This window comes from Etheostoma cragini, chromosome 4 (assembly GCF_013103735.1).
Source record: "Etheostoma cragini isolate CJK2018 chromosome 4, CSU_Ecrag_1.0, whole genome shotgun sequence".
Lineage (NCBI taxonomy): Eukaryota > Metazoa > Chordata > Actinopteri > Perciformes > Percidae > Etheostoma > Etheostoma cragini.
In genome coordinates, this window is record NC_048410.1 from 25,280,778 (window position 1) to 25,292,868 (window position 12,091).

Sequence of the window (12,091 nt, forward strand, 5' to 3'; positions counted from 1 at the left end):
GAGAAAGTGTCATTTTCCATCCCTGTCTGTTTTCTTTTTAAACGTGTGGGATCACTGCTTCCTTCTTTGTTTTGCTCGGGTGTGATTCATAAGCTGCAGGCTCCTTAACAAACCTGGCAGTTGTTGGCATGCAAACACAAAATGGTGGGCAGTCCACAGCTGCTCTTTGCTGGTCAATGAGCATATTCAGAGTGACATCTAGATCAATACAGAGTGTACACCGCTCTGTGCCAGGTAAACTTCTTTAGAGCCCTTCAGGAGTTCTGGGGAGGTTTCAGCTCACATTATTTGCTGAGAGTCTTAGTGAGCTGAAGGTTTCTTTGTCTACTCTCTGGAAAACATATTTGTTACAATTATATTCTTTAGGATTATATTTCTCTTTGTAAAGAATATAACTTAAGATATTCTTTATAGCATGATATAGCTTACACCTATTGTCATTTCCAGCCACTGGGGGACCATAAGCAGGCTGGGGGAACGCATATTAATGCTAAAAAAAAAACACAAATTGTAGTTTTTATGCCATGGGACATTTAAAACAGGATTGTAAGTGGTGTATAAATTTAAAAATAAAGAAATTAACCAACAGAATAAGTTGTTTAACGACACATTGGACAGAATGACATTTGGCCGTGCTTACAAATCACTGATGAAAAGGGAATCTCTGAAGGTAAATATGGTGCAAAAGGTGAGAGCTTGTAGAATACCATGTGAGAACTTGGACTTGTAAAAATAAAAGTTGAACTTGCAAAAAAATATTCGCACTGTTGCTTGCTCTGGAGGAAACTACTAGAACTGTTGGGTCCTTGTAAATTCTGGAGTGTGGTCTATCTGTATAGTGTCTTGAGATAACTCTTGTTATGAATTGATACTATAAATAAAAATTGAATTGAATTGAAAATTGAATTGAATTGAATGTGAACTGAATTGGAAGTCACACACAAAAAAAAAACTTGTAAAAAAGAAATCTGAACTTGTAGATTTAAATTTGCACTTGTAGAAAATATTCACAAATGTGTAGATTGATATTTGCATGAACACAATGACAAACAAAATGTAGTGCAACATTTACTTGTGCACTTTTTTATCCCTCTGGTTCATTTTCCATCATAACCACAACCGCAACATTTCTTGTGATAAATTTTGTGCAAAACTAATTTGTACCTGTGAACTTAGTCTGTGGAGCTCTGAGCCAACAGAACGGCCGGGGACAGCACGGTTTCTATCTATCTTTCCGGCTTTTTTATGTAGCGTGGAAGCTAGCGTTAGCTAACCAGCAGCCAGCCTGCTACTAAATAAATACATTTTAATTATCTTAACACTTTCAGTCAAATTGAAACACTGGCGGTAAGGTCCAGGGTCCTGCAGCTGCTGACGGAGCGCCATCAGTGGGGCTCGGCCCGGAAACGTTGCTAGAAAGCTTCGCTGGCGACCTTGAACTGATCTGATCCGCTCCAGCGGGACACGGAGAGCCGGGGATTAGGTCGCTGCTACTGAGTTGTGGTTGTGATGGAAAATGGACCTGAGAAAAAGATTATACACGCTTGCAGCTGTCATTGTGTTCATGCAAATGTCGATCTACACATTGGTAGATATTTTCTACAAGTGCAAATTTCAATTTAACAGTTAACATTTTTTTTTCATGCTCTTGTGTTTTTTTCTTTGTGTGACATCAAATTCAGATCACATTTGTGAAATTTTATTTTTACAAGTGCAAATTTTAACATACAAGTTTAGATTTTTTTTTTTGTGTCAATTCTTACATAGTAAGCCACAAGCTCTCACCTTTTGCCCCATGTTTACCTACAGAGGAGTCGGTGTTATGATGTCTCAGAGCTATAATTAAGGTTTAGTTAGGTCACATTTAGGGAAAGAGCATGGTTTATGTTAAAATAAGCACTTAGTTACATTTAGAAAACAAAACTCTTGATTGGGATAAAAATAACTACTTATATAGTGCATTTTGGTTAGGGGACCTTTGTCACAATGATAAAAATAATAACCACTGGGTTAAGGTTGGCGAGGGTGGGGGTCCTGAGTCTTGTAGGTTTATAAAATACATTGAACTTTGTCATTTTACTTCAGCATCAATGGAGCAAAAGTTCTATTACTGGGGAAATATTGCCATCTATAGGTCTGCCCTAACATTGTAATGGCGTGCGTGTGTGTGTGTGTGTGTGTGTGTGTGTGTGTGTGTGTGTGTGTGTGTGTGTGTGTGTGTGTGTGTGTGTGTGTGTGTGTGTGTGTGTGTGTGTGTGTGTGTGTGTGTGTGTGTGGTGGGGGTTTGTGGCTTTATGGGGACAAAATGCTGGACCCTACAAGTTTAAAGGGCTGTTTGAGGGTTAAGACTTGAAGGGTTAAGGTTAGGGTAAGGGGCTAGGGAATGTATTATGTCAATGACAGGTCCCCACAAAGAAAGGGCCACCTGTGTGTGTGTGTGTGTGTGTGTGTGGAGGGGGGTTCGTTCAGTCGTGTCACCTTCAAGCTTGCTAGCTCACCAGCTTCTGGGGCCTGAGAGGGTGAGAGAAGTTAAGAAGAGAAGAGGAGCAAAGGAAGCAGAGGTGCCAGGAGCAGATGTGAGATAATATTGCATTTAATCTTTTTTGAAGCCTATTGATAGGATCAGAAATCTTTATACTTTTCTTTGTTTTCTTAATTATTTTTTCAAACAAGACAATTTCCAGGGGTACATGGGTAGAGATAATAGAGTGAGAGAAGTTAAGAAGCAAATAGGAACCGAGTGACCAGTAGATCAAATAAATTGCAGTAAGGCTTGGATAGATATCTAACATAATTGAGTAAATGGCCTTTAGTTGGCCAAAAATGGAAGTTTAAGTATTGAAGACCATATTTACTTGACATTTTATGGGATCCTGATTTGCAATTACAGCAGCCCAGATTATTATGGCATTTAGATTCAAATGTAACAGATGTACTTTCTATACTATACTTTGTCAGCTAAACATTCATTATGCCATCTCCAGCATAGTATAACAAAACTGTTCTTTGTGTCCCATGACAGGGTGCTCTTTAGATGGTTATATGTAGGCCTTAGGTGACCCAAATACCATATCTGAAGTCTCTTTTACACAGACATTAGTGGTCCCCCAATACCATATCTGAAGTCTCTTTTACACAGACATTAGTGGTCCCCCAATACCATATCTGAAGTCTCTTTTATACAGACCTTAGTGGTCCCCTAATACTGTATCTGAAGTCTCTTTTATATAGATCTCAGTGGTCCCCTAATACTGTATCTGAAGTCTCTTTTATATAGATCTTAGTGGTCCCCTAATACTGTATCTCAAGTCTCTTTTATATAGACCTTAGTGGTCCCCTAACACTGTCTCTGAAGTCTCTTTCACAAAATTCAGCCTTGGTGCAGAATTACAGCCACTAGAACCAGTCCCACAATGAGCTTTCCTTAGTATGTGACATTTCTAACCCTAACCATATCTTTTGAGGAGGTGAGGGGGGGGGGGGGGGGAAGGTGGAGGCTGGGGGTGTGGCCTTGACAAACCTTGCCCGTTTGCTTGTTGGAAAGCGATGATATTTCTTTGTCATGGGTTGGCCAAATTCACTGGTATGGAAAAGCAGAGAAAAGGGAGGTAACCTGGAACATTGCCCCTTATGAGGTCATAAGGTGGTGATTTTCTTAAAGTCAGCGCAAGATACCCAGGGCATTTCTAGCCACTGGGGGACCATAAGCAAGCTGGGGGAATACATATTGATGTTAAAAAACCTCGTCAATTTAAATTTTTATGCCACAGGACCTTTAAGACTGGATTGTAAGTCCATCCACCACTGTAGACTGTAGTGTGCCGCAAAAAAAGGATGTGTCAAAGCAAAATGTTAAAATTTTCCTTTTTTGGGGTTTAGAGGCCCCACTGTTCTCTGCAGCCAGAGAGCCTGCTGGGGTTAACGCATCTTCATGTTTAAAAACCTCATAAAGTGACATTTTCAAGCCATGGGACCTTTAAGGGTAGTAATGTTGTTTATACCAAATTCCTACCCTACCTATGTCCTGTAACATTGTAAGAGTAGTAACGTCAGACAATGTTTGAACCCTTTTTAGGTGACAGCAGTGAAATGAGTCTTTCTCAACATTTGCTGTGTACTGGTTTCAGAATGATGAAGACAGGTGGAGTTCGATTAGATAAGAAATAGGATGTTGGCTCTACAAGATGATTTTTTTGCCTTTGCAACTGTCATGTTTTTTGTCAAATGATACACAGATTTGTCTCAAATGACTTAAAAATAGAGGGTTTCTGCTGTCAATGGCAGAATGTTTACACCGTCTGGCTGGGAATGACAATAAATGAACAGCAGCCTCCTGTTTCAAATCCTATGTTTTCTTACCCATCCATCCACCCTGACCTCCTCCTTCTGCAGACTTTGTGGATCTATAATCATTTTGTTGAAATCACTGATACTTTTGTCTTTCTTGGGAGGACAGTTTCAAATTACTATGTCAGTGAATTGGTTTTTATTAGTTCAACAAATGTCCAGATGGGATTTTACCTCCTAATTAATTCTTGCTAACCTGTCAGAAATTGTTCTCACCGTAAACTTTTTAAAGTTTTGGATTCTTATTGCCTGCAGTCTTGTGACAAAAGCTATGGGCAGAGCCTTTGCCCTATCCTATGTTTGTCTTGCAATGGATAGGAGAAATCTATTCCTAATCGTCAGCAAAACAAGTTTGTGGAAAAGATAGCCTGCCTCGATGAAATTGGGCTCATACTGAGAGGTAATACAGTAGCGCTAACTGTCTTCATTTCATTATAGAACATGAAACCTTAATGCAACAGACTTAAAATTAATATTAAGGCTGAAATCTATTGCAAACTCTCAAGCAGAAATACATTTCTATGTATTATTAGGAAATTGGATTTAGTTGGTCCGAAACTGCATTTGATCCTTACTGAAAACTAACTCTGTAAATTTCCACATTCAGTTCTCACAACTCAATTTCAGTTACTTGTATATGTCCATGGTTACTGAGACACATAGCCGGTTGTTTAGGAAGACTAGTGAAGTGCAGATTCACACACCTGTCTGTGTACGTTTTATCATTTGGACCCAATTAGCCTCCCCCCCCCATGACCCTGTGAAATAGATGGATGCAATATGTGTCCTTGTACTCCTATTTATGTAATGGTAATATTTAAATGTATTCTTTTGCAGTGTTGGAAAGTAACTTAATTGCAAAACCTAAGTACTGTACGTGGGTGTGTGAAAGCAGGACTTGTGGTGTCTGGGTGGGGGGTTCTGCTCCTTTTTCCATCTGCCACAGAAGTGGGAAACTTAAGACTCTTTTTGCTTACCACTACAAGACAAGTCAGTTGACATCTGAGAGAGTTCCCCTAATATATTCTTAAACCTTTTGGAATCGTTTTTTTTTTTCTTTTCTTCCTGCCTCCAAATCTCATGAATAAAGCATAGAGCTCACTCAGCATCTGAGTGGCATGGAGGGTGGAGGCAGTGGCCAGGTCCCATCCATCACTGTCAACTTACACACAGATGCACACACACACAGGTTTGTCAGTAGCACACAAGGTGATAGGAGTGTTGGGATGGGGATACAGGGGATATATAAGAGGGTACATTTCTCTCAGGGAGGATGGAGAGGGAGCATTTAGTGGGAAAATATCTTGAGATATCATTCGGAATAAGATGAGAAACCTCAGAGGCTGCAGGCAACATCTCTGCAGGGCTGACACTGAAAAACAAAAACGAAAGAACGCTGAGCTGAGCTGCACTGAAGTTTTGCGGGGATGACAAAAATGATTGACTCTGTAGGATACATTTTCTCAATTTCTCAGGTCAAAATTAGCTTTCTTACAATTTGTTCGCTTTTTTTTTTTAAACTACAAGATGACAGTTTGCAGGTGTGTCAATAGCAAACTGTCACAAGTAGTAAAGTGACTGGTTGAATTGATGTTTTTCAACATATGTAGAATACACTTACATTTTGTAATAGTAAAATAAGAGAAAAGCAGCAGCTAAAAAAATACAAATGGATGATACACTGATTTATCATTGTTGATTAATTGCTGAATCTGTGATTTAAGGTGTGGGAGTAGAAGGGTTAAATGTTATGCTGCACTGATAGAAATATCAGCCTTACAGAGGGAGATAGATGCTCTAGCCCACATGTGTCAAACTCAAGGCCCGCGGGCCACATCCGGCCCGCCATACAATTACATCCGGCCCGCGTGATCATTTTATTTATCTGTTTTTAATTGCCCTGTGATATGACGCCCAAAACTACAAATCCCATGATGCAGTGCAATAGCCGCCAACGGCAAGCCGCGGTTCAAGTTTGCGGTCTACAACGCTAATATCAAATCAAAGCCCTGCTCTAGCCCAAAGGTGCACCCCTGGTCCTTTTAACGAACATTTTAGCAATTGTTTTTAGTCAATGAACACTCTTAAGGGACAAAAAACTAAGAATATTGCCGCAATTAAAACACAGGTGCAAAGAGCACTTCACAGTCGTTTTGTATTCAGCAGAACCAAACCACAACAGAGCACTGAAACAAAAGTACTACATCATTTCCTTGACTTTCTTTATTACCTCACAACTGTACCTTACTTGATTCCATGAATCAGTATGTCTCCTGGATTTCAACAGCTCTGTCACTGCAGTCTATTTGGATTTGTATCAGCCAGTTACACACAATTACGGGCCCTATCCTGCACCTGGCATTGCGCAGCCTGATGCAAGTGGCTTTGCTATTTTAAGACCGTCCAGCCGGTCGTTTAAATTGTAAATGCACCTGCGCCCATGGGCGTGCTGGTCTAACAGGGAGGTGTGTTCAGGTGCATTCTGGGTGTATTGCTATCTTGAGGCAGCAGAAAGTGATTGCGCCATTGACCAACAAAAACCTGGTCTGAAGTCAATAACGCAGCATTCATTGTTATTTTAACAGCGCATTAGTAAAATGTGCATAGGCTTATGCACAGCGCACACACACTATGCTTGTTGCACACACAGGGACGCACACCATGCTTGTTACAAACACACACACAGCGGCAGCACACAAACATGCAGAAGATCAAAAATAAATAAAAATGTATTACAATGTGAAAGAGCGCTTTCACTTCACGCAAGAGCAGATCAGTTTCTTCTCTCCTACCTGCTCAGCAAATCCTCCATCACAACAGCAATGCTCCAGGGTCCAAACGTGCTTGGCTTTTAAAGGCAATGGGAGAGGACCTCTGATTGGTTGATTGCATGTCATCCCCAGACACACCTATGATTAATGAAGACGCTAAGAACAACCCTTTAGGACCATGCACCTGGCATAGAGACCCTTAAACTATCAAAAGTGGATTTGTACTCGCCAAAAAAAGTGCCCGCGCCAGGCACTTGAAACACTTTGTTTGCAGCATTCATTATGTCAAAGGAGATTGGATGCTGACATCTTTTCCAACGTGTTTAGAAATTTGAAGAACCAAAAAGATCACCCAGATATGTTTTGCAGTTGGCGTCATTCAGTAAATCTGCCCCAAACCTTTGGTGCTTTATTACTATATCGTCTATTTATATAAACGTGGTGAATCCAAGATGGCTCTCCCTCCTGAAAGGCCAATGCCATTCTGGCCCCTAACTTGGTTCTTTTGATTATGTCTGGTTTATACTTTGTTCACGTTACAGGTGGTTAGTTAAAATTAGACTTAGACTTCACTTTACTAATCCTTTTGGGATAAGTCCCGCAAGGAAATGGAAATTTCCAGCATCCGTTTTAGCAAGAAAAGAAAAATGACAGTATAAAGCTTACAAGAAAAGCAGAAATAAAAATAATAATAATAACAACATTAGTAACATTAAATGGTAATTTTGTTATTTTTTAATCTGGACCCTATTTTCCCATTAATCTGTGTCTAAGTGACTAATTTGAACTAAATTGTTTGAAATAAGTTGTCAGCCATGACCCAGGCTGTAGTAAACCTATAGGGCAAATGTTCGCCGTCAGTTTCCCTGTGCTGTTTTTGCCACTGAGAGGCTCAGAGTTTTGTGTCTGACAACATTACAGAAAGGATCCCTGTAGAAATAGACCTTTTTGTTTAACATGAAACAGCCCAAAATCGCCATCACTTAGTCTCCCTAGTCAATGCCAGACCTTACTCCACAGCTGAGGAAGAATGTCTGGCTAATCCACACAGCATTCTTGGATGGGAGAAAAACATGCTCTGGTTTAATGGCATTTCTTTAAACCAATCACAATCGTCTTGTGCTAAGCTAAGCGGCGTGCCAGTCGCTAATGTTTCCTCTGCTAAATAGTATCAGGAAGGAACTTGTTTTGGTGGAAACGTTTTTTTTGGTTGTGCAACAGAAAACTCAGATTGGACAGATAGTCTAGCTAGCTGTCTTGATTTACCCTGCAGAGATCTGAGGAGCAGTTAACCCTAGTCCTCAGAAATCCACCGGAGGTTAAAATTACAACACAAAGGAAGCCCTAGGCAACAGATATCTGGCATAAAGGAATGAAATCCAGTGGATTTTCCATTGGCAACGGAGCAATCCCGGAAGTGGAACGTTGTGGATTTGGACTAGCTATCACCAAACTCTTAAACAGTAGGCCCGCCCAGTTTCAGCAGCAAGTTTAGTAAACACTCTGAGTTATTTAACCCTGAGATGAGGTAAACTCTGGGTTTTCTGTTTCAGAAAGGGAGGTTAATCAAACCCGAGAGAGAGGGGGAACTCCAGCCTGTTTCAGAAAGAGAGGTAACTTCACCTCAGAGTCAGTTACTATGGTAACTGAGCCTGTAAACCTTACCTGGTCGGGAGCAGGTTTTCTTCTCTCAGTGTCCTACCTCTGACACAACACTCTTTCATTTCCTCATTCATTCATTCAATGTTGGAACTTTCTACTTCTTACATTTTACAAAATTGGCTCGTTACTTTAGTTTCAAATCAATTCAGTGGAGTTACCGTTATTATTTTTCACGTCAAGACCAAATTCGATCTAATTGGATGGGAATACACATTGCACTTGACAACCCTATATGACTCGACAGAATCATTGTGGCTTGATGGCGCTAATGTTAGCACATAGTAGTATGAATGCCGATGTGGTAGAAAATGAAGAAAAAAACAGAGATCCCACAGACAAGCAGCAAGACAATCATCCTCGGCCTTATCTGAGAGAGATGTTTGAGATAGTAGGCATCAAGAAAACCTCCTGGCCAATGTGCTTGGGAACTTCTTAATTAATGTCTGTTAATTCATATTTTATCCTTTACTAGAAGCCATATTTCAGCGCGCGCACACACACACACACACACACACACACACATACATGTAGATTCCTTTAAATGTTAAGGGGAATATTAAAAAAAGAGGAACTGGATCTGTAAATTTTCACAGAATCACACCTGAATTCATGTATTGCTGCTCAGTCAGAATCGTATTAACCTGGAGTCCCAGTCTCTGTCACAATAATCATAGATGGCCTATTGGCACACATCTATATAAAACGTAGTCAACGGCACTTGAAGAGCCTTTTTTACGATGCCCACTGAAGTTTCTCAGCATGCTCTCTAGTAACGTGTGTTGTCCGGGTAGGTCTCCATAAAAATTGATTGTCATCCACAAGCCTTTTTTTACTTTAAGTTAATTTCCAAGCCTGTACTTTGTTACTTTTACTTGAGTAAAGAAGCTAAATGAGAACTTACGCTTTTACCAGAGTATTTTTTAACTCAACTATCTGTGCTTATACTTGAGTACAGAAAGTCATTATAAAACGTTATTTTTTTCTCAAAACGTGGCATGTCCTTTTGTTCCTTTTTGGACGATCCCGTTGATAAAGAAGATGTATTACTTTGCAGGGAATTAAAAATTTGCTACATATACTCATTTCCACAGATCATCCTACCTACTTGAGTGGTATGTTTTTCTTCCCAGTCCATCAGCTATGTACAGTAGCCTGCAAACCCTTATCCATCCTCACATAACTAACGTCACCCATCGTGGACATGCTCTTACATCCCAGCACATTCTTCATGTCACATAAATTTTTTTTGCAAACGGCAGTTTTCTTTACAACATTGGCGATGCAAGCACATTAGTAAAACCATTGCATAGGAAAGCGCCAAACCAGTAAGAGACATTAAAAAGTAGTTCCACATTATTGCAGGTGAATGATGTAAACCCTATTATAATTCTATTAATGATGGTTCTGTAGCCTCAGAATGTGATTAGTAGGCTTTTTCGCCTGCAGGATTAAACCTAAATGAAAGGATCATAGATTCAATACTACTTCACCAGTAATATTATACTTGTGATTAAATATGTTAATAGAATATTGGATCTCATGCATTTACTCTACCTGAGAAAAACTTGCTGTATGTGCGCGTGAGTATTTCCGCCGACAAGTTTCTTTTGTGGTTGTTACCATGGTGAATTGTAGTATCATGGCTTCATTCATGCCGTCTTTTTGTAGTGGTGGTGCACGCGCTTCAACCTACTCTGAGTTGATTGAACCATCCTAAATCAGCTGTTCTGGAAGTTAAAACTCAGTTTCCCATCTCAGGGTAAATTAACTCAGAGATCAGGTTTAGACTCAGTTTGTAAACCTCCTCCATCCAGTCCCCAACAGTGGCAAAAACAATATCACATTTAACAGTTCTAAGAGCCTTTAAAGCTTTAGTGTGTAACTTTTTGACATTAATAAACGTCCGTTTCATTCAGCAGTGCCAAATGAGTTGCTTGAAAGGTAATCGAGACTATTAGCTCAACATAACTCTCTCTGGATTTCTCAGTATGGCTATGTTCAGAAGATTGTGGCGTCCGGCAACCTTGCCTGCAGAAACTCAAGGGAAGATAATGACCTCTTCTGAAGAGTCCATGTTTTTGCCTACTCCTTGCCTACTAGCAATTGCTTGGGGGAGGGGTTAGGGCTTACTTGGAGTTCCCCAAGGGGGGGGGGGACAGAAACTAAGTGTAATGACAGGTAGTTACCTAAAGGTGTCATTGTTCTAGCTTAGGCTTAAGGGAGCCGAAGAATAACAGGACAGGAAGTGGAGGTATGTTCTTGCACGTTGAAAAGCTAATAAACCGAGCCTCAACTGAACTCACGTGTGGCCGTCTTCTAAGATTATTTATGCCTGTAAAATATATCAACAGACATTACACTAAGCGCTATAGGTTTAAATTCTGTGGCTAATATGTAATTTTGGGGTGATGTTGGTTGAGTTTGATTAAATCAATGTTGAACAGAACCAAGACGCTTAAGGTGGTCATAATTTGCCAAGATCTTTTTTTATGGCAAGAACATGGAGGGTGTGAGAGCACTACAGACCAGTTCTCTCCATCGAGGCAAAGGCAGCCACCGTGGCTGTTGACAAAGGCTGGCTGATGGGCTGGGGGAATACATGGACCACTTGGCAAATAAAAGAATAAGGACACTGACCCACTGAAGTTGCCAGGGCAAGGTGTGTTGTTCTGCTTTTACACAGACTGCTGTTCTGCCCTTTCGTCTCTTTACCAGGGCACTAAGACTGCAGCTTTACATGTGGAGAAAGGCCAAGAGCTTGTCTACTTGACAACTGCAGCCTGTTTCTAGCTTCCCCTGAATATATCACAGTAATGTGTTAAGACTACACAAGTAAGTGATGCTCAGTAACAATGTCTGACCTATCAAAACATTTAACCATCTCATATCTTCTGGCATCTTCTGGGGGGCTGGCATCTCCCTTAGAGATAGAGTGAGAAGGAGTAGAGCTGCTGCTCCTTCATGTCAAAAGGACCCAGTTGAAGTGGTTTGGGCATCTGGTAAGGATGCCTCCTGGGCGCCTACCTAGGGAGGTTTTTCCAGGCACGTCCAGCTGGGTGGAGGCCCCGGGGAAGAACCACGACTAGGTGGAGGGATTATATCTCCAACTTGGCCTGGGAACGCCTTGGTATCCCCCAGTTGGAGCTGGTTAATGTGGCTCGGGAAAGGGAAGTTTGGGGTCCCCTGCTGGAGCAGCTGCCCCCGCGACACAACCCTGGATAAGCGGACAGAGATTGATATGGAGTAAGAACACTATCAAAAAGATGTATGCGTAACTTTATGTATTCATATTCATATTTTTACATTCATAT

The 12,091-nt window shown here is 40.7% G+C and overlaps 1 long non-coding RNA gene across 1 annotated transcript in view; it reads left to right on the forward strand.

Annotated features, from left to right (window-relative positions):
* Positions 1–10,698: 10,698 nt before the first annotated feature.
* Positions 10,699–12,091, forward strand: part of LOC117943203 — a 23,033-nt gene continuing 21,640 nt past the window's right edge. Inside the window, exon 1 of the long non-coding RNA XR_004656315.1 lies at positions 10,699–10,709. This is a non-coding gene — a long non-coding RNA (uncharacterized LOC117943203). The remainder of the gene's footprint in view (positions 10,710–12,091) is intronic.